Source organism: Oryctolagus cuniculus, chromosome 15 (genome assembly GCF_051225735.1).
Source record: "Oryctolagus cuniculus isolate XC-2025 breed Fujian yellow rabbit chromosome 15, ASM5122573v1, whole genome shotgun sequence".
NCBI lineage: Eukaryota > Metazoa > Chordata > Mammalia > Lagomorpha > Leporidae > Oryctolagus > Oryctolagus cuniculus.
The window spans coordinates 67,309,786-67,333,699 of NC_142881.1; the positions used below are offsets into that span (position 1 = coordinate 67,309,786).

General features: G+C 38.7%; 1 long non-coding RNA gene across 1 annotated transcript in view; it reads right to left on the reverse strand.

The window, feature by feature from the left end:
• LOC149122033 (uncharacterized) overlaps nt 1–23,914 on the reverse strand; it is a 93,107-nt gene that overhangs the window by 22,106 nt on the left and 47,087 nt on the right. The window lies entirely within an intron of this gene.

A 23,914-nucleotide genomic window follows, 5' to 3' on the forward strand; every position in this document is an offset into this window, starting at 1 on the left:
CCTAGGGTCAACATTAGCAGAAAGCTAAAATGAGGAGTCAGACCTAGTTATTGACCCCAGGTAGTCTACCTAGAAGGCAAGTGTCCTGTCACCTTCACTGCTGGACTGAATGCCTGACCCTGGGTGTACCTCTCTTTAACTTAGAACCTTACCACCCAAACTTTCTCAAAACCTCGGAGGTTGTTCAAGATGGCTGAATAGAGGTGCTTGGTCTTCATTCCTTCCTCTACAGAGAAGAACCAAAAGTACATATCTGTGTTCTGAGGCGAGTTATCCAGAGAGAATGCTGGAACTCAGCAGGGGAGGCATGAGAACCCCTAAGGAATAGACACTTGGAATGGCAGGGTAGCGAGAGGAACAAAGACCTCCAGAAATTATAACCCTGGTCTCACGACTGGGGGGATCCAATTTCAGGGACAATGTTCACAGAGTTAGAGAAGGCTACCTCCAGGACTTGGCATACTGGCAGTCTCAACTCTACCAATGATCTACAGTCACCCCAAGCTTAGAGCTCAGTAAAGGGAGCTACCTGCTACACACTTGGTAACTTAGCTTTAGTGAAGAAAGTCACAGTATCTTCCACTATCCTGATAGCTTGGTTGTGATCACATGATGCCCTCTTGAGAAAGAGGTCACTATCAGAATTGATATACCCTTGGCAAAGAGATGCTTGCTTGTTCCCATCCCTGGGACCCACACAGACATTTTGCCACAGCAGGAAAAATGATCAAGGACTCTCCACTGGACACATAGGCTATAGGGTCACAGTTGTGCTTAAGTATTGTCCTGCACTACACAGGACAGGTGGTTGGATGCAGCAGGGCGATTCCTGTTTCTAGGACCTTCCAAGGAAGGATGCTTGCGTGTGAAGATTTGGGGCCAGCCTCCACACTCCCTCCTACTCCCCAGGGCAGAGCACACTTTCAACTCTGACATGCCTCCAGTATTACCACCGGATCCCATATACACCTTCTAGAACTGAAATGGCATCCAAAGCTGTACCCTGAGGAATAAGATTTAAAACCACAAACATAGGACCAGCGCTGTGGGGTAGCAGATAAAGCCGCCATCTGTAGTGGAATGAGAAGCCCATGCCAAGATGGCACTAGTGAGCAAGCATCAGTTACTCAGGAAATAGCTTCAGAACCCACTTGGCAAAGGAGCCTGCCTGGCGATAGGCAGTGATTGGTTAGGGTATAAAACACCCCTTGACAGGATTGGCTGCCTTGGCTATATAAGCTGCTGTACCAACTGAAATAAACGAGTCTGCAGGCTGCTCACCTCCAGCCTGCTTTCACCTGACTCCCAGTGTCTGTGTCATGACTCTGCACCTCTTGCCCCCACCGAGCGTCTTCTCTCAGAATGAATCCACAGCAACAGCCACCGCAGTGCCAATATCCCATATGGGCTCTGGTTCGAGTCCCAGCTGCTCCATTTCTGACCAGCTCTCTGACATGACCTGGGAAAGCAGTGGAAGATGGCCCAAGTCCCTGAGCCCCTGAACCTGTGTGGGAGAATAGGAAGAAGCTCCTGGCTTTGGATAAGCTCAGCTCCTTCTGTTGTGGCCATTTGGGGAGCAAACCAGCAGATGGAAGACCTCTCTCTCTCTGCCTCTGTATAACTGTGCCTTTCAAAAAATAAAAATAAATCACACACACACACACACACACACACACATACACACACACATATAAAACTTGCCCTATAAAATCAAGAGAATTATCTATCAGATGCACGAACAGCACAGGAACACAAGTAGTATGAAAACTCAGGGTGATATGACACCCCAAAAGTAAGAAAGTAATGTGTTAGTGTCATACTACTAAGAAAGCAGGATTGGTAAAATGCCTGTTATATAATTCTTAGAAGTGAAGAGCTCAGTAAGTCAAACAAAAAAATGCAACTAAAACCATAAACAGACTGAATCAAGAAGGTGGCATTTCGTAACATTAATGATAGTCTTTTGAAATACATCAGTCAAAAAATGAACAAACTGGTCAAGACCTGTGGACACCATTAAAGAAACAAGTATTCCAGTTGTGGGAGGGAGAAGAGAGGATCAAAGGCATAGAAACCTATTTAACGAAATAATGGCTAAAAAGTCCCACCGTGGAGATAGAGACATTGAAGTGCAGGAGACCCACAGGGCCAGAAGTAGACATAAGAAAAAAATGTTACTTTTGACACATATAGTCAAACTCTTAAAATTCTAACAGGATTCTAAAATCTGGGAGAGAGGATCATGGTAAGATGGTAGCGGAGTAAGATACTGTAGCAATAAGCTCTCTATAGAGACACCAGTTTGAACAGCTATTCCCACACAAAGTCATTCTTTCAAGAGATATGGAAGTCAAGTGAGACTACACTGCCTGACTGTAATATACTAAGGAAAGACATTCGGGACTGGCGGTGGGGCATAGTGGTTAAAGCCCCAACCTGCCACACTGGCAAACCATATGGGTGCCAGTTGAAGCACCGGCTGCTCCACCTCTGATCCAGCTCCCTGCTAATGCACCTGGGAATGTAGCAGAGGATGGCCCAAGTCCTTGGGCCCCTGCACTCATGTGGGAAACTGGGTAGAAGCACCTGGCTTTGGATATGCTCAGTGCCTGCTGTTGTATGGCCATCTGGGGAGTGAACCAGCAAATCTAAGATCTCTCTCTTTTTACCTTTCTCTGTAACACTTTTTCTTTAAAAAAGTACTTATTTGAAAGACATTGTAGAAAGAAGGTAGGAAAGAGTTGGCCACATCCCTCTTCCACCTTCAAGCAGTGCAGCTTGGGTGGAGATGCATCACACCTCCCTTGAGATAGCAAAGAGATTATGACCTGTAACATCTTGTAGCAGTCCCAGGTTGTGAGTCCACCTCAGTGGCTGAAATACTGTAATAGTGTGTACTTTGGTCTCCCCTCATTCTGTGCTGGTCTTAGCAGGCTGTGGATTCCAGGTGTGATCTCTCATCGTGGCATTGGAAGGCATAGGACCAGGCATCTGGGTCTATCCAAGCTCCTGAGAAATACTTGTAGGGATAAGCTGTCCCTTTTTAGACACTTCCACATTTCCTCCTGAACAACAGACCAACTGTGGATTTGGAACAAAGCTTGGTTTGGGCCATTCTTTAGGACTGAAACAGTGACAACACAGCAACAGGGAACTGCAGTCATCCTGACTTAGGGTATTCTTTAGAGCTGAAGTAGCAGAAATGTCTACCAACTCATAGAAAACAGACCTAGAAGGGCAGCCACAAAGCCAGATTCTTAATTCTGGAAATACGTGAGTCCTTCAATGTATAGACAACATTGAATGTCAACAGGTGTCAAGAACATTCTGGGAACCATAACATCACCTAACAAAAATAACGTGCTCACATTTCCCAATGCTTACATAAATTTAAAGTAGCTATTTTAAGGAAACTCAATAAACGAAGAAAATATAGGAAAATATCTCAAAACCTAACAGGGAGATGGAGATAGTTTGTTGTTTTTGTTTTTTTGTTGACAGGCAGATTGGACAGTGAGAGAGAGAGACAGAGGGAAAGGTCTTCCTTTGATGTTGGTTCACCCTCCAATGGCCGCTGTGCTGTGGCTGGTGCACCACGCTGATCTGATGGCAGGAGCCAGGTACTTCTCCTGGTCTCCCAGGGGGTGCAGGGCCCAAGCACTTGGGCCATCCTCCACTGCACTCCCTGGCCACAGCAGAGAGCTGGCCTGGAAGAGGGGCAACCGGGACAGAATCTGGCGCCCCAACCGGGACTAGAACCTGGTGTGCCGGTGCTGCAAGGCGGAGGATTAGTCTAGTGAGCAGCGGCGGCGGCCATGGAGATAGTTTAAAAAAATCAAATACAAACCCTTCAACTCAAATACACCACGTGATATTAAAGATGCACAAATAGCAGAATTGATCAAATGGAAGATTGAGGTAGCTTGAGGGTAAGATCTTTACAATTCAGTTAGAAGAAATAAAGAATAAACATCAAGAATGAAGAAAGCTTATAGGGAATTTGGGACAGCACTGAAGGCACAAATACCTGGGTTATTGGGGTTCAAGATGGACTTGAGGATGCCAAGAGGGTACAAGCCTATTATAAAAGATACCAAAAGGAAAATTTCTGAAAATTTCTAAACTTCGAGAAAAATACTACTATTCAAAGGTCAGAGGTCACCAATCAGATTTAATTTAACAAGTTACTTCATAACATAAGCAAGCACCTCAAGTTTAAAAATAAAAAGGATTATCAAACCTGCAGGAGGAAAGGATCAAGTAGTGGGATTAGGCTTTGACAACACTGAAGAAAAACAAAAAGACAGCCAACTAAGAATTGTGTACCTAGCAACATTATCCTTTGTATTTAGACGTGCAATAAACACATTCCCATACAAAAGCTGAAGCTTAACAACACCACAAACTGAAGAGATGCTAGTATGTAAGGGTGAAGTATCAGAAGTTAGAAAATATACCATTAAGTAAATACACAGCTAAATTTAAAATGCTCTAATATGGTAAACAGACATTCAAGTGCAGGAAGCACAAAGAACTCCTAATACACATGACCAGAAAAGATCTTCACCATAACACATTATAGTCAAACTTTCAGTTGTAAAACATAAAGAACAGAATTTCAAATGTATGCAAGATAAATGTCAAATTACTTTTAGAGGATCTCTAAACAGCTGATTTCTCATTAGAAACCCTACAGGTTAGCAAATAATGGAGATACATAGTCCAAGTCCTAAAAGAAAACCGTCAACCCAGAACAATGTACCCTGTGAAGTTCTCATTTCTAAATGAAAGAAAAATAAAAATCTTCCAAAGCAAACAGAAATTGAATTTGCTACTACTCGTCCAGCCTTAAAAATGATTCTTAAGGATTTCTACACATGGAAACAGAATGATAGTCACCATTATGAAAGAATGTGAAGGCAGCAAAATCTATTAAAAGTACAAAGGAAATCCAAAGCAAACTAAGGAATATTTATGGAAAACTGGCAGGGCCAAGTTATTATTTATCAATAGTCACCTTGAATGTTAATGGCCTCAACTCTCTAGTTAAAAGGTGCAGACTGGTTGAATGGATTAAAAAACAAGACCCATCTACTTGCTGCCTACAAGAGACACAGCTCACCAAAAATACACACAAAGTCAAAGGACAGAAAAAGAAATGTCAAGCTAGTGGAAAGCTAAAGAGGAGGTGTAGCTGTTCTAATATCAGACAAAACAGACTTCAGCAGATATACTGTTAAGAGACAAAAAGGGCATATGATGATTAAGAGATCAATTCAATCGGAAGATGTGACTGTACTAAGTGTATATGCACCCAATGCCAGGGCTCCTGGATTATTTCAAATAAATGTTGGGGACAGTACTGTGGCATAGCAGGTACAGATGATGCCTGTAGTGCCAGCATCCCATACAGACACTGGTTCAAGTCCTGCCTGTTCCACTTTTGATCCAACTCCCTGCTAACGTGACTGGGAAAGTAGCAGAAGATGGCTCATGTGCTTGTGCCCCTGCACCCGTGTGGGAGACCTGGATGAAGCTCCTGGCTCCTGGCTTCAGCCTGGGCTTGGTCCAGCCATTGCAGCCATTTAAGGAGTGAACCAGTGGATGGAAAAATCAATTCTCATTCTCTCTCTCTCTCTCTCTCTCTCTCTCTCTCTCTGTGTCCCTTTCTCTAACTCTTTCAAATAAATACATCTCTAAAAAAAAGAAAATAAATGTTAATGAATCTAAAGGGAGATATTAACTCCCAATACAATAACAACTAGGACTTCGGCACACCACTTTCATCACTGGACAGATAATTTAGACAGAAAATCAACAAAAAAAACAGAGCTAACCTACACTATGGACCAAATATACTTAATTGATATTTACAGAACATTTCACCCACAGCTGCAGGATACACATTTGATTCATCAGTGCATGGAACCTTCTCTAGGATAGACTATACACTAGGCCCTACAGCAAGTCTCAACAAGTTAAAAAAAATGTAACCCATACTGTGTATGTTTTCTGACCACAACAGAATGAAGCTGGAAATTAACCATATGTTCCTGAATGAACAGTGTGTCATAGAAGAAAGCAGAAGGGAAAAAAAAGAATTCCTGAAAACAAATGAAGATGACAGCACAACCTACAAACTATGGGATACAGCAAAAGCAGTGTTAAGACCTAAGTTTATAGTAGTTAGTGCCTACGTCAAGAAATTGAAAAGAAAGAAAAAGGCATCACATAAATGATAACAAAGCATCTAAGGAACTAGAAAAGCAAGAACAAATCAAATTCAAAACTAGCAGGAGAAAATAATGGAAATTAGAGAATAAACAAAGTTGAAACAAACAATAACAGAAAATCAGTAAAATGAAGAGCTGATATTTTGAAATAAAACAAATGTGATATATCATTGGCCCAACTCACACCACTCCCCTAAAAAATATAAAAGGGAAGAAAGACACAAATTAACTAAATCAGAGATGAAAATCTATGTTTCAATGGATACCACAGAAATAAAAATCATCATCAGGAATTACTACCAATAGCTATATGCCAACAAATTGAAAAATCTTAAAGAAATGGATCGATTTCTGAACACATATAACCTACCAAAATTGAGTCGGGAAGAGATAGAAAACCTAAGGAGACCCATAGCCAAGACAGAGATTGAATCAGTGATAAAGACCCTCCCAACAGAGAAAAGCCTGGGACCAGATGGATCCACTGCTTAATTCTACCCAACTTTTAAAGTAGAACTAATTCCAATGCTTCTCAAGCTATTCAAAAACAATTAAAAGAGGGAATCCTCCCAAACACCTTCTATGAGGCCAGGATCACCTTAATTCCAAACCCAGACAAAGATACAAATAGAACTATAGACCAGTATCCCTAATGAATATAGATGCAAAAATCCTCAACAAAATATTAGCTGTTGAATCCAACAACACATCAGCAAGTTCATTCACCTAGACCAAGTGGGATTTATCTCTAGTATACAGGGATGGTTCAACATATGCAAATCAATACATGTGATATGTCACATTAACAAATTGAAGAAAAACATGAAATTATCTCAACAGATGCAGAGAAAGTATTAATAAAATACAACCCTCTTTCATGATAAAAACCTTAAGCAAATTGGGTACAAGATGAACATTCCTTAGAAAAACAAAGGCAATATATGACAAAACCACAGCCAGCATTATATTGAATGGGGCAAAGCTGAGAGCATTTCCACTAAGATCAGGAAACAGACAAAGATGTCCATTTTCACCACTGCTGTTCAAAATAGTTAGTTCCTGGAATTTTAGCCAGAGCCACAAGGCAATAAAAGAAATCAAAGCTATATAAATTAGAAAGGAGGAAGTCAAATTATCCCTGTTTGTGGGTGACATGATCCTCTATATAGCGGAGTCTTTGGTTCTCCTAGGAGACTGTTGGAACTCAAGAGTTTGGTAAACGTACAGGATATAAAATCAACACAGAAAAATCAATAGCCTTTGTATATAGATAATGCCACGGCTGGTAAAGAACTTGCAAGATCGGTCCCATTTACAATAGCTACAAAAAGATTTAAATATCTTGTAATAAATTTAACCAAGGATTTTAAAGAACTCTACAATGAGGGGCTGGCACTGTGGCACAGTAGGTTGATTAATCCTCCACCTACAGTGCCAGCATCTCATATAGGCACTGGTTCTAGTCCCGGCTACTCCCCTTCCAGTCCTCTCTCTGCTGTGGCCTGGGAAAGCAGTAGAAGATGGCCCAAGTCCTTGGGCCCCTGAACCCATGTGGGAGACCCGGAAGAAGCTCCTGGCTCCAGATTGGTGCAGGTCCGGCTGTTGTGGCCATCTGGGGAGTAAGGAAGTAAGGAAGTAAGTTGGGGAGTAAGGAAGACCTTTCTCTCTATCTCTCCCTCTCACTGTCTGTAACTCTACTTCTCAAATAAAATCTTAAAAAAAGAGAACTCTACAATGAAAATTTAAAATGTTAGAGAAAGAAATAGAAAAAGACAAAAAAGGAAAACATTTTCACATGCATGGATTGGAAGAAATAATATCACAAAATGTGTGCTCTACAAAAAGAAATTTACAGATTCAATGCAATCCCAATCAAAATACCAAAAATATTACTCTCATCTAGAAAACCAATGCTAAAATTCATATGGGGACATTAAGATTGCTTTAGCTATTTGGCATCTTTTAACAGAAACACAGCCTGAGGCATATAATACCAGATTTCAAAATATACTACAGGGCATTACAATCAAAACAAGTTGGTACTGGCACAAAAATAGACATGTAGACCGATGGAACAGAGTAGAAACACCATAAATTAATCTATGCATCTATACCCAACTTTGACAAACAAACTAAAAATCAAGCCTAGAGAAAGGACAGTCTCTTCAACAATTGGTGTTGGGAAAATTAGATCTATACATGCAAAAGAATGAAATGCAATGTCTACCTTACACCTTATACAAGAATCAAGTCTAAATTGATCAAAGATCTAAATCTATGACCTGATACCATCAAATTATTAGAGGAGAACATTGGAGAAACTGCAAGACATTGACATAGGCAAAGAGTTCTTGGAAAAGACCCTAGCAGCAATGGCAATAAAACCAAAAATTGACAAATGGATTACATCAAGTTAAGAAGTTTCTGAACAACAAAGGAAACACTCAATAAAATGAAGAGGCAACAAAATGAATGGGAGAAAAATATTTGCAAACTATCCAACTGATAAAGGATTAAAATCCAGGATCTACAAAAAGCTCCAGAAACTCAACAACAAAACAATCCAGTTAAGAAATGAGCAAAGCACATGAATAGATATTTTTCAAAGGATGAAATTCAGATGGCCATCAGACACATGAAAAGATGCTCAGGACCACTAGTATCAGGAAAATGCAAAATCAAAACCACCATGAGGTTTCACCCCACCCCAGACAGAATGGCTATCATCCAAAAATCAGGAAACAATAAATGCTGGTGAGGGTGAAGAGAAAAATGTATCCTAATATACTGTTGGTGGAATATCAACTAGTATAACCATTATGGAAAACCATATGCAGATTCCACAGAAATCTAAAAATAAATATACCATATGACCCAGCCAACCCACTCCTGGGAACTTACCCAAATGAAATGAAATCAGCTTATGAAATAGTTAGCTGTACCCCAATGTTTACTGCAGCTCAATGCACAAAAGCTAAGATATGGAATAAACCCAGATGTCCATCAACTGGTGATTCGATAAAGAAAATTGTGTGTGTGCGTGTGTGTGTGTATAAAATAGAATACTACTCAGCAATAAAAAATAATGAAATCCTGTTTTTTTGCAACAAAATGGATGCAACTGGAGACCATTTGCTTAGTGAAATAAGCCAGTCCCCAAAAGACACATATGTTTTCCCTGATTTTGTGGTATAATACAGGTACAAAAAAATGAAATATCTATGAGTAAAGTTGACATTTTGAGATTTAATTTTTTGTTTATATCACTTGTCTATACTCTTGAGGAACAATGGTTTTTCTACTGATTGAATTATTTAGTGGAGAGGTAAGCATGTGATTATAAAACAAACTCAAAGTTTGTCACTGTGGAAATTAAAAAATAAGGAAGAAGGAAGAAGGAGAGTGGGAGCATCAATGGGAAGTATCATTTTGAGCTTTAGTCTTTATGAATGAAATATATTAAATTTGTTCGCCTTATATAAATAAATTTTTTAAAAAAATTCTTATCTTCGATATGAAGACTAAAACAACAACAAAAAACACCTAAAAAGTAACTTCAATATATATATATTTCTCTATTGCCTGCCACAACATGTTAAAGTATATCAAAGATTCAAAGTATGAGTAGTAACAGAGTGCCAGAGTAGATTTCTTTAAAGTATTTTCTATTTCTTTGATTTCTTTGTCTATTTTATTTATTTTCTTATCTTTATAATTAATGTCGAATTGCTAACATTTCAGAATAACTTATTATAACCTGAAATGTTTTTATAAGCCTCATGGTAACCACAAAATAAAATAATCTATAATAGAGTCACCAAAAATAATAAACAAGGAGTCAAAACATTATGAAATAAAAATCACATAACCACAAAAATGGATTTTAAGAGAATGTCGGAGAATGGAAATACAATAAAACTCAAAAACATGTATCAAAATGGCAGTGTAAGACTTTGCCTATCGATAATTGTCTTCAACTTATTAAAAGCTACCCCACTGCAAAGATAGTGACTGAAGTTATTAAAAAAAAAAAAGCAACTACATGCTGTTTATGAGAAACTCCCTTCACTTGGAAGGATACACACAGGCTTAATGTGAAATGATCCATATATCCCATGAAAACAGTATCCAAAAAAAAGCACAAGTAGCCCCCAGATTTAAAATAAATAAAAATAAAATGGATTTAAGATGAAAACATGCAAAGAGATGATGAAAATTATTTTATAGTACAAGATGCAATCCAGCAAGAGGAAATAACAATTGTAAATATATATGCACTCAATATCAGAGTGATCTAACGAACATAAAACAAACATTAATAGGCCTGAAGAGAGTGGCTGATACAATAATACACCCAACTTTTGGAAATTATAGCTCATCTAGATAGAAAATCAACAAAGAAATAACCGAGTGATATTACACCCTAGATTAAATGGATATAACAGATATCTACAGAACATTCTGTCCAACAACTGAAGAATACAAATTCTTGCCAACAACACAGTGAACGTTCTCCAGGATAGGTCACACTGTTGATCACAAAACAAATATAAATGTATTTTAAGAAATAGAAATCATATTGAATATCTTTTAATGAACAAAGAAAAATAAAATTAGAAATTATCAAGAAAAACTTTAATTTATGTGTGATTATGTAGTTTCTAAAGAACTTACTCATGACCAATAGATGAAGGAAGAAATTAAGGAAATTGTAAAATATACGGAAATGAATTAAAATGGAACCACATTAACTAAACTTATGGGATAGAGCAAAAGCATTACTAGGAAAGAAGTTTAGAGCCATCAATGCCTACATTAAAAAAGCAAAAACATCTCAAATAAACAGTATATTAGTGTACCTCAAAGAAACCTAAATACAACTCAAAACCAAAATTAGAAGGAAATGAGTAAAAAGAAAATAAGAGTAGAAGTAGACATTGAAACAGTACCAAAACAATTATTGAAGTGAGGGGGTGGTTCTTGGAAAATTCAAACAAAACGACAAAGACTTAGCCAGTTAAGAAAATAAAAGGGAAGAATATTCAGAGATGAAACTAACATTAAAGGTGATACTGCAGTAATACAAAGGATCACAGGAGATTTGTATGAATAATTATTGAAAAAATAATTTTTAACTTAGAAGAAATGGAGAGACTCCTGGATACATACTCCTTCCCAAGATTGTATCATTAACAGAATTTATAAAAAGACCAATAATGAGCAGTGATAGTGAATCAGTAACAGAAGTCTCCCATTAAAGAAAAATCCAGGAGTAAATGTCACTGCTGAACTTCCCAAACCTATTAGGAATAGCAATTCTTAAAATTTTCCAAAAAATTAAATGAGAATTCTTCCTAACTCCTTCAATAAATGCAGCAACACATTGACTCCAAAATCAAACAAGGACACAAGAGAAAAACAAATCTACCGGCAGGTCTGCTCAATGAACACACATGCAAAATTCTTAAAACAAAAACCCAACCAACAAATAAACACTAGAAAACCAAATCTAACAGCACATTAAAATATTATTCATCATGATCAAATGGAATTCATCCCAAGGATGCAAGAATGATGGGACACAATGAATTGTGATGTGTGTGTGTGTGTGTATTTACTTATACACACATGTGTGTATATATATATTTACTTACACAGATATATATTTACTTATAAAACGTGAGAAGTCACAGAATACCTGAAAATAGAAAAAATGGCATTATTTCTGAAAAGCCATGATAAAAATCTGAGTTTTCTCCCAACTCTGAGTTTAATGTAATTCTATCAGTTGGGCATATTTTAAGGAATTTCACAAACTGATTCCGAAATTTTTTTTTGAGAAGGTAAAGGGCCATAAGTAGTTGAAACCTATTTGGCAAAGGAAAGCAAATAGAGAAGACATACTCTTCTACTGGCAACAACTGAGGCTTTATATAAAATTTTAAGAAGATACGAGGTTTCCTTGGGTGACAGTGCTGTTGACATCAGAGGGGAAGGGACTGCCTATTCAGTAAACCGAAGAGTCGAATGAGCAGACTGTTGGCTCACTGCCTTATACCAGATACAAAAAAAGACCCGAGGCAGGTTACAGAGCAGAATCCCAAAATAAATTCTAACGTTATGATGAGAATAAATCACATTTATTGCTTTTAAGTAATAGGATGTCTTTAAATACATGCAAATATGGAATAATCAATTCTGTTTTGGTGTATTGGCTGCAAAAGCACCCCACAGGTGCACAAAGAGATCTTTCATTTTGTTTACTACATCATGGAATGCTATCTAGTACTCAGAGAAATTAAAAAGTCTAAGATACATCTGTTAGGTACAGTGCTGAGAGAAGAAAAGCAAAATGCACAATGACACATGGTATAACATCTGTATAATTTATTAAAATGGCACAAAGATAAAAAAAAGAATGAAGAGATGTAACTCAATAATCGTTATATACTTCATCCACAGGATTGTAGGCAAAAATCATACAATAATTTCAATAGATACAGAAAAGGCATTTGATAAAAGCCTACATCCCTTTATGAAAAAAAAAACTGTACTAATTAGGTACAGAAGGAATATACCTCAATATAATAAAGGTCAAATATGATGCCAACTGCTAACATCATACTGAATGGGAAAAAGCCAAAGTCTTTCTCACTGAAATCTAGAAATGTCTAGGATGCCTGTTTTTGTCACTTTTAGTCAACATTGTATCCCAAGTTCTAGCCAGAGAAATTAGGTGAGAGAAAGAAATCACCTTGTCACTGTTTGCACATGACAAAGCGTTTAGAATAGCCCAGTGAAAAAGAATTGCAAGGATTAAGATCAGGAAACGTGTAGGGTATCAAGTCAAAGCACAAAAATCAGCATCATTTTTATATACAAAGAGAAGAAAAGAAAAAGAAGAAATCAAGAGAAGTATTTGAGTAGCCACCAACAATAAAATACCTCGGAGTGAATTCAACCTAAGAGACGAACGTACCCTCCAAGGAAAACTCTACAGAAGCACAGATGAGACAAAGGGAAGAGGACATCCAGAAGTGAGAAGGTACCCTTTGGTACTGGATTGGAAAAATCAATGTATTGACATTACAGATCCAACGAAATCCCTACCGAAATATGTAACTTTTAACATAACTAGGAAAAAAGTAACATTTGAATGAAATCCCAGAAGACCCTAAGTAGCCAACACCATCTATTGGAGGAAAACATGATGCAACAGAAGGCATCCTATCCAATCTTGAAGCGCCTCTCAAAGCCACATTAATTAAAAATAGCATGGTGTTAGCATGGAAACAGACACACTGATGAAGCACAACGGGGATTTGAGGTCAAGTCGCGCACGTGGCCGTGTTACTCAGAGGACACGCTGGGAAAGGACAGCCTGTTCAGTCAATAATGCTGTGAAAACTGGACACCCGCATGCAGAAACATGAAGCTAGACCGCTGTCACTCATCCTGTGCAGCCCTGAAGTGGATGAAAGACTGAAACGGACACCCTGGAACTGTGACCTGCTACAAGGAAACACAGGGGGACGCTCTGAATGCCGAAATGGGTTAGGGTTTTGCGGATCAGAAAAGCAAAAAATAAATGTTAATTCCTCAAAGAGCATTTGTATGCTAAGAAACTATTTTCACTATAATTCAGCGTGAGATGTTCATCCCAACTAAATGCTGTATAATAAATATATTTATTGAATCATAACATGATATCCATCCACAAATATGTACAATTTCTAATTGTCAGCTAAAAATTAAATTTGCAAAAAAAATTAGCAAAAAAACCAAGTCACTTTTAAGAAAACTCCATTAAACTCATATAAGCTTTTTCAACAGATATCTTATTTTTTTAACTTTTATTAATGAATATAAATTTCCAAAATACAGCTTATGGATTACAATGGCTCCCCCCCCAATAACTTCCCTCCCACCCGCAACCCTCCCCTCTCCTGCACCCTCTCCCCTTCCGTTCACATCAAGATTCATTTTCAATTCTCTTTATATACAGAAGATCAATTTAGTATATATTAAGTAAAGATTAACAGTTTGCACCCACACAGAAACAAAGTGAAAAATACTGTTTGAGTACTAGTTATAGCATTAAATCACAATGTACAGCACATTAAGTACAGAGATCCTACATGAGGAGTAAGTGCACAGTGACTCCTGTTGTTGACTTAACAAATTGACACTCTTGTTTATGGCATCAGTAATCCCCCTAGGCTCTTGTCATGAGTTGCCAAGGCTATGGAAGCCTTATAAAACAGGAGGCAATAGAATGATACATTCTAGGGGCTGATGCTGTGGCATAGTGGATAAAGCCACCGCCTGCAGTGCCGGCATCCCATATGGGCACCGGTTTGGGTCCTAGCTGCTCCACTTCTGATCCAGCTCTCTGCTGTGGCCTGGGAAAACGGTGGAGGATGGCCCAAGTCCTTGGGCCCCCGCACAAGCGTGGGAGACCCAGAGGAAGCTTCATGTTTCTGGTTTCAGATAGCCCCAGCTCCAGCCACTGCAGCCATTTGGAGAGTGGACTTCTCTCTCTTACTCTCTCACTTTCTCTCTCTGCCCCTCTAACTCTACCACTCAAATGATAAATAAATAAAAGAAAAAAAAAAAGAATGATTCATTCTAAGTTGTGGAAGAACAAAAAGCTTGTCATGAAGGACAGTGAGGCAGGCACCCTTTGTATGTGAAGGGGAAATAAATAAAGAGATGCCGGAGTAATTCATCACTACCAGGTCGGCCTTCCAAAGCAGGCGTAGCTAAGTCCTGCACACCGAAACAAAGCTTGTGCAAGTACAAAACATGGGAGGGAAAAGGATCCAAAGTAAACAACTTCTTTAATTAAGAGGTCTAAGTTACTATTTATCAATAAAAACTTTGCATATGAACAGACTGAATCCTCAAAGCTGAATTCTGGAGGAATACAAAAAAAGGCTCAGTGATATGCTGCCTAAAATAAACTCACTTGTGTATATTCAGATCCAAACGATGGAAGAAATACTCCATGTAAAAAGAAATCAAAAATGAGTACGAGTATCTAACCTTATATCAGGGCATATATATATTAAAACAGCAACTGTTGGGCTGGTGTTGTGGTGTAATGGGTAAAGCCGCTATCTGCATCCCATATGGGCACAAATTTGTGTGCTGGCTGCTCCACTTCCAATCCAGCTCTCTGCTATGGCCTGGGAAAGCAGTGGAAGACGGCCCTAGTGCTTGGGTCCCTGCACCCACATGGGAGACCCGAAAGAATTTCCTGGCTCCTGGCTTTGGCCTGGCTCAGACCAAGCATTTGTGCTCATCTGGGGTGTGAACCAGAAGATACAAGACTTTTCTCTGTCTCTCTTTTTATAACCTCTGACTTTCTAATAAATAAATATTTTAATAAAAAAATACCTGCAAGGAAAGACAATGAAGGTCACTGTATAATGTTTGAGAGAACAATGCAAAGATATAATGATTGCAAATGTTATATGAAGCTAATGCTGGAGGATCCAATTTTATAAAACAAATGACAATAGATCAAAATGGAAAGATAAGCTCTGAAGCACTAATATTGGGACTGAAATATCCTACTTTAAGGGACAGATCTTATGTATTACAAAAAATAGTCAAAGAAATACAAGAATTAAATTTAAATTATACTGTAGGGCAAATGGACCCAACAGATATTTACAGAATATTCCTTTCAATAGCTGCACAATGCACATTGTTTTCATTAGCACACATGTAACTCTCTCGGATACACAAAACAATTCGCAACACATTCAAAAAAGACAAAATAATAAAATGCATTTTTTCTGGGCACACAGAATAAAATTAAACATCAACAACAATGAAACATTTAGAAATTATACAAATATATTGAGACCATAATCGTCTGAATGAATAATTACCAAAATCAATGTTTAATTTAAAAATTCCTGGAAACAAATGAAAATGGAAACACAACATACTAAAACATGGGATATAAGCAAGAGGGAAGTTTATCCACAGGGATACTCAGAATAAACAGAAGAAATTTTAAGAAATTACGAAACTAAGTTATTGCTTATCAAATATAACCTTTAATGTAAAGTGGACTAAATTCTCCAATGGGAAGATCCATAATGATTGAATAGACTATTTTAAAAAATTAAGTACCTGTAAGAAACACATTCTACCAGAGAAGACACACGTAGACAAAGTGGAAAAAATGAAACACATATTCTTTTGCAAATGGACACCAAAAAAGGCACCTCCAATGCTAATGCTCTACACACACACACACACACACACACACCCCTATAAAAGAGACAAGGAAGTCCCTATACAATGATCAGGATATCAATTCAAAATAAGAACATACAGTAATTGTAAATGTTTACACACCTAATGCTTCAGCACTCAAATTTTTAAAACAAGCATTAGTTCTAAATACAGAGATAGTCTGCCACACAGAATTGTAAGGGAACTTTTTTTTTTTAAAGATTTACTTATTTATTTCAAAGTCAGAATTACACAGAAAGAGGAGAGGCAGAGAGAGAGAGAGAGAGAGAGAGATCTTCTATCCAGTGGTTCACTCCCCAGTTGGCCACAAAGGCCAGAGCTGCACTGAACCGAAGCCAGGAGCCCAGAGCTTCTTCCGGGTCTCCCATGTGGGTTCAGGGGCCCAAGGACTTGGGTCATCCTCTATTGCTTTCCCAGGTCATAGCAGAGAGCTGGATCGGAAGTGGAGCAGCTGGGTCTTGAACCAGCGTCCATATGGGATGCTGGCACTTCAAGCCAGGGCGTTAACCTGCTGTGCCACAGCGCCGCCGGCCCCTGTAGGGGAGCTTTAACACCACACTTCCTTCAAGGGATATGTCAACAACCAAACAACCAACAAAGAAACATCAGAATTTAACTATACACCACATGGACCTCACAGACATTACAGAACATTGCATCCAATAGCTACAGAGCACACATTCTTTTACCTAGCACCTGTCTATCATTTGACATTCTCTGGGTTAGGACTTATTATAAGCTACAGAAATATTTTTAACAAGTTAGAAAAATGAAAGCCACATCATGTATTTTTTTTTTTTTTTGACAGGCAGAGTGGACAGTGAGAGACAGAGAGAAAGGTCTTCCTTTTGCCGTTGGTTCACCCTCCATGCACCACGCTGATCGGAAGGCAGGAGCCAGGTGCTTCTCCTGGTCTCCCAGGGGGTGCAGGGCCCAAGCACCTGGGCCATCCTCCACTGCACTCCCTGGCCATAGCAGAGAGCTGGCCTGGAAGAGGGGCAACCGGGACAGAATCCGGCGCCCCGACCAGGACTAGAACCCTGTGTGCCGGCGCCGCAAGGTGGAGGATTAGCCTATTGAGCCACGGCGCCGGCCCACATCATGTATTTTTTTACTACAATGGAATAAATTAAGAGAAACTCTACAATTATACAAATAAGTGGAAACTGAATGGCATGTGTCTGAGTAACAGGTCCTGAGAAAGATGAAACTAAAATGAAAAATCCTTTCATGCAGATGAAAATGGAAATGCAGCACATCAACAGTTACAGAACACAACAAAAACAGTATCAAGAGGTAAGTTTATGCAATAAGTGCATCCATTAAAAATAGAGAAACACTGAACAACCAACCAAATGATGCATCTCAAGGACTTACGAAAGTTAATAGACAGAACACATGAAAATTTGAGCAGAAATAAATGCAATAGAGGCTAAAGGAAAATATAAAAACATCAGGGCCAGTGCTGTGGCATAGTGGGTAAAGCCGCTGCCTGCAGAGTCGGCATCCCATATGAGCGCTGGTTCTAGTTCCAGCTGCTCCACTTCCAATCCAGCTCTCTGCTATGACCTGGGAAAGCAATAGAGGATGGCCCAAGTCCTTGGGCTCCTGCACCTGAAAATAGATCTATAATTTGGCCCAGGTATTCCTCTTATGAGTATCATTACATCTGAAGGGAAGGAGATACCTACACTCTCGCATTCACTGAGATTATTCACAGTAGCCAAGATGCGGACTCAACCTAGGTATCCACCAGGGGATGAACTGATAAAGGACACGCGGCATGGAAGCGCAGTGGGATACTACTCAGCCATGAAAGAGACCGAAACCCGGCATTTGCAGCAGAATGAGTGGAATCAAAGCTCATCATCTTAATTGAAATAAGCCAGACACAGAAAGGCCAATCCTACACCCTCCCCCCAGGAAGTACAAGTTAAAATAGCAAAGTCAGTCCCATCGTGGGTGGTGATGCCTGGAGGCCAGGGGGGTGGGAGGAGAGGGAGTTTGGATGATGATGGCACCAAAACACAGTTGGAAGTAACAGGTACTGGAGTCCCACAGCACAGTGGGCAACTCCGGTTTACAGTAACGTATCACATCCCGTGTGAGGGTCTAAGACAGAAGTTAGGAGGCTACAAACACGAGGAAAAGGAAATATAAAGGCCAATTGTCTGATTTGATCATTTGATGCTTTATACATGTGTTGCAATATTGCACCAAGCCCCAGAAAAATGTCCAAGTACTCCATTTAAATCAAAATTTTAGGAAAATAAATTTTTAATTCTTTAAGAAAAGATTTTTTGTCACCCTCACCCACCCAATGGCATCCCCCTACACACATACTAACACACTTTTCCTAATTCCCTATTCACCATTTCTAGTGCTCTTCGTTTGTGTTAATCTTTCAGTTTCCATTTGGAAACATTAGTCTATAGCATGAAAAATTTGGTTTAACATTTCTCGTAGTTATTCTTACAGTAAATCCTTTCAGCTTTGGCTTGTTTGGAAATGGCCTTGTTTCCCTTCCTCTTTTGAAGGATATTTTCACTGGATGTAGAGTTTTAGGTTGACGCTTTTCCCCTTGAAGCACATTCAACATGTCATTCAACACGCTCAGCTTGCATTATCCCCGACCTGTCGTCATTCCAGTCTCATTCCTCCAAGAGAATTTGGTTGTTTCTTTCTTGCAGCATTTAACACTTTCATTTCTCTATCATTTTATTCATTTTCATGAGTTTAATTACAATCTGCTGTGTTTTATTCTTTATTTCGTTTGCTGACATTCTCAATCTGAGTTTATAATGGTCAAATTTGATAAATTTTAACTAGTTTTTCATTTTTATCATTGTCCTCAGACTTGCTTTTTTGAAAACTTTTATCTATTGTTCATGAAGTATAATTTTTCCGTTTTTTGTACCTGCTGAAAATCATTTTTCTCTTCCTCCCCACTTTTGTCATCATGAAATTTTTTTCCCCCGAGTACTTAATTCCCTGCATCATGGAGGCATCTCTGTTGGATACCTTGAAATGTGTCTTTGCTACAACTCTGTGGATATTCCCCATTCTAGGCCAGACATCGTGTTCATTTTCTGCTTCTTACAGCTTGCATAGGAGTGTAGTACAAATGAGACCTCCACAGACACGGGTTTCCAATTTCTTCTAGAAGGATATTTTCTCAATATACTGCTCATAGTAGTCAGATTCTAAGCTTTGTCGTTCTAGACTCGGCATTTTTAGGGTTCCATTTGCAGATCATTGTGCTTTGGGGTGAGTATCCTAAAACATCCTCCTGTATTCCAATGTTTTCCCCAGGGGCCACTGGCTTTTCAGTTTTGTCTTCTCCCATTGCTTTTTAATTGTTTTTAAAAGTCGTAGGTTTGTCTTTGTTAAAAAAAAATATTTTCATTTATATCTGAAAGGCAGAGATACAGACAAATGGATTGAGATCATCCATCTTCTTGTTCACTTCCCAAGTGATCCTAACATCCAGAGTTAGGCCAAGTAAGGCCAAAGCCAGGAACCTTTAAGCTCAATCTGGGTTTCCCACATGGGTGTTAGGGACCCACCTACTTGATCTATCATCTGCTGCCTCCAGGGTGCACATTAGCTTAAAGCTCAATCAAAAGTAGAGTAGCTGGGACGCAGTTTTACTCTCAAGCTCAAGTAAGTGTGTGTTTTTGTGTGCTGGGCAGGGGGCAGTTCAGTTCTTTAAAATGCTCCTACTGGTAAAAGTCTGTCATGAACTGTAGAAATTCTTACATGCCTTCATTCTTAAATATATTAAAGGACCAAGAATTACTAAATAGTTTCAAAATAAACATGACATGAGATTGATTCTAAGGGAAACAAATGAGGACAAAGATCCCAAGAGGAATGGTGATATTCAAAACTGGGGGACAATATTTCAGTAAATAGCCTCACAAAGTTTTACTTGATATTGTAGCCACAATGTAACAGGGTGCTATGAAAAAACCAATGAGAGAACAAGAATGATATATTTATGATCCAAGTATCATTGCCAAAACAAAACATTCAGTAAAAGAATTGCTTCAGGAATGAAAGAAAAAATTCTGGGATACCTTCTTCCATGAAGTACTTTAAAAAGAAAGTGAAACAAAATCTAAGTGGAAGATGACTAATCCAACAGATCTTACAGTCCACTAATAGAAGTTGCAGAAAGGAAACATGTAGAGAACAAATGAAATAAATAGGAAATATTTTTAAAGAGCTAAAGAATATAAAATATCCATTTTGATCAATGAAAATAAGTATAAAATTCATTGTGCATTTCAGAACTAATTAGGGTAAAGGACTAAAGTTTGAAGATGCTGAAAAAGGGATCAAATCCATACGATAGCTCTGTAAAATGGACCTCTTAGCCTTGATACCGAATGCTAGATGATATTAAGGAAACAGTTTCGATGCAAATTATTTTCAATTTGGAATTCTGTACTTTATCAAAATATGAAATAAATGTGAGGTAAAGATATTTTCATACATTAAACACAAATCTCTTCTATATACTGATTCACTTTTTATTTTTCAGCAATATAAAGCCATTTTATATAGAAACATTCCATCTGGCTGTAGACTGCCTTTTACTGCCTCCCTTGCAGCTAGGGATGGCTCTGTAACCATATTCTGGCCAGTGATCTGTAGCAGACATGCTGCGAAGAGGACTTTGTGAAGATATTTTTAAAATGGGAGCAAGATGGCAGCTGAGTAAGACGGTCTGGCAATCATCTTCCCACAGAGACATCAATTTCAACAGCTATTCATGTACCAAATCACCTTTCAGAAGAGCGAAGTCATCCAGGTAAGACTGCAGTGCCTGTCATTCAGGAGAGCCAAAAGCAGAGTTGCCCAAAAGTATCCCTTCCCCCATCTCCAAGTAGCACAACATGGTGATAAATGCTTTACCTCCAGCTTGGGAGAGGGAGATGGAATTAAGTCCAAACCTTAGACTTAGACTTAAACCCAGTACCAGGCCTGCCATGGTAAAAACCAGTGCCAGATAGGCCCAACAGTCAGGTGCTCCCATATTAGTACCTGCCAACTGTGTCTTTGGAGCCTTCTTAGCCAGGTGGAATAGGGAGCACCTCTGCCCAGTAGTGGAACAAGACTCCTGCCAATGCTGAGAGTAGGACAAGAGAATGCGCATATGACTTTGCCTTGGGGCACAGAACCATGGGCCTGCTCCAGTGAAATTTAGCATCTGATAAAACCCAAAGGCCTACACCCTCAGGCCCAGACCCACCCCAGCTTCAGGTACAGATCTATACTTGGGTGGTCCTGACTCACTTCAGCGTATATCACTATTCACCCCACATTGACCTGGCATGTACCCCTGAGACTGCATAGGGCCTGGTGACTATGAGACCTAGGTGCTGCCTAGCATAGTGCCAGCCTTATAGCCGGGGACTGCCTTTTCACCCCTCACCCAACCTTGGGCAGACAGGGAATCACTAGCTGCATCTTGGAACTCAGTGCCAGGCTGGTAAAACACAATACTGATAAGATCACAATAGTCTCTGTTCCCAAACTAGAGTCTAATCAAAACCAATAGCAGACTGTCTGAAAAAGAAATCAGTAGAGCAATCTCATTTCCATTTGCTACAAAAAGGTAATTTAAATAAATTTCAAAGGAATGAGAGATCTTTGTAATGGAAATAGTAAAAACAAAAAAATTTAGGAAGATACAAAGAAATATAAAGATATACCATGTTCATGGATTTGAAGAAAATTTTTGTTACTGTGTCCATATTACTCAATTTACAAATGCAATGCAATATCTATCAGAATACCATTTTTATAGAACTAGACATACTAGTAATATTTGTACAGAATCACTAAAGACCCCAAATAGTCAAAGTGATTGTGAGCTGAAAGGACAAAGAGGAAATACACTACCTGAGACATATTTTAAAACCACATTAACTAAAATAGCATTGTATTGGCATACAACATTCACATATGCCAGTGCAAAAGAATTAGAGTTAACCCAGGCATCCACAGCCAATTATCTTTGACAAAGGTACTAAGAGCATGTGTTGGACAAAAAATGCCATCTTTTAAATAAATGTTGCTGGGGAAATTGGATATCCACATTCAGAAGAAGGAAATCAGACCCCCATCACTCACATGTACAAAAATCAAATCCCAACATGTTAAACACATACATTTAAGACTTGAAACTACTAGAAGAAAACATAAGGGAAAAACTTCAGGACATTGTAATGGGCAAGGATCTTTTGGATCAGACTCCAAAAGCCTATGAAACAAAAGGTTAAATAGACAAGTAGAATTTTTTTTAATTTGAAAGACAGAGTTACAGAGAGAGGTAGGGACAGAGAGAGGTTGGTCTTCCATCTGCTGGTTCACTCTACAGATGCTCACAATGGCAGGAGCTGCGCTGATCCAAAGTCAGGAGCTTCCTCTGGGTTGCTCACATGGGTGCAGGGCCCAAGCATTTGGGCCATCTTCTACTGCCTTCCCAGGCTGCAGCAGAGAGCTGGATCAGAAGAGCAGCTGGGACTAGAACCGGCACCCATATGGGAGCCAGCGCTTCAGGCCAGGGCCTTAACCTGCTGTGCCACAGCACCAGCCCTGACAAGTGGAATTTCAAACTAAAGAGCTACTGAACAGTGAAGAAAACAATCAATAGAATGAAAAGATACCTTACAGTACAGGAGAAAATACTTTTAAGATAGTGATCTCACAAGAGTTTGAAAACCAGAGTATAGAAGTAACTAAATTCAATAGGAAAAAAAAAAAAACCTAAAAACTCTTTTTTCTTTTTTAAACATTTTATGGAAATACTGTATACATACCAAGAAATGCACTTACATTGTACAGATTGATGAGTTTAAAAACACATTTTTTTTCAAAAGGAAGACAAATGACAACAAGGTACATGAAAAAGTGCTCAATATATCACTAATAAAGAAAATATAAACCCAAACTACAATTAGATAATCACCAACCTAACTGGAATGAGTTAATACCAAAAAGACAAAGGATATGGGGGAATAATGGAAACCCTTGCATACCATAAGTGGGAATGTAGAATTAGTACAGCCATTGTGGAAAACTGTATGAAATTACCTGAAAAAATTGAAAATAGATTAATAATGAGAATGTAATCCAATAATCCGATTACTGGGTATTTGTCTACGGGAAATGAAATCCACCTCTCAAATAGACATAGGCACTTCCAGTTTTATTGCTGTACTACTCTCAATAGCCAAGAAATGCAAATAATCTAAGTGCTCATCAACTAAAGAACTGATAAACTGTGGTTCATTTATACAGCAGGACACTATTCAGCCGTAAAAACCACCACATTTTATCATTTGCAACTTGGATATAACCAGAGATTATGTGAAGTGATATAAGCTAAGGGCAGGAAG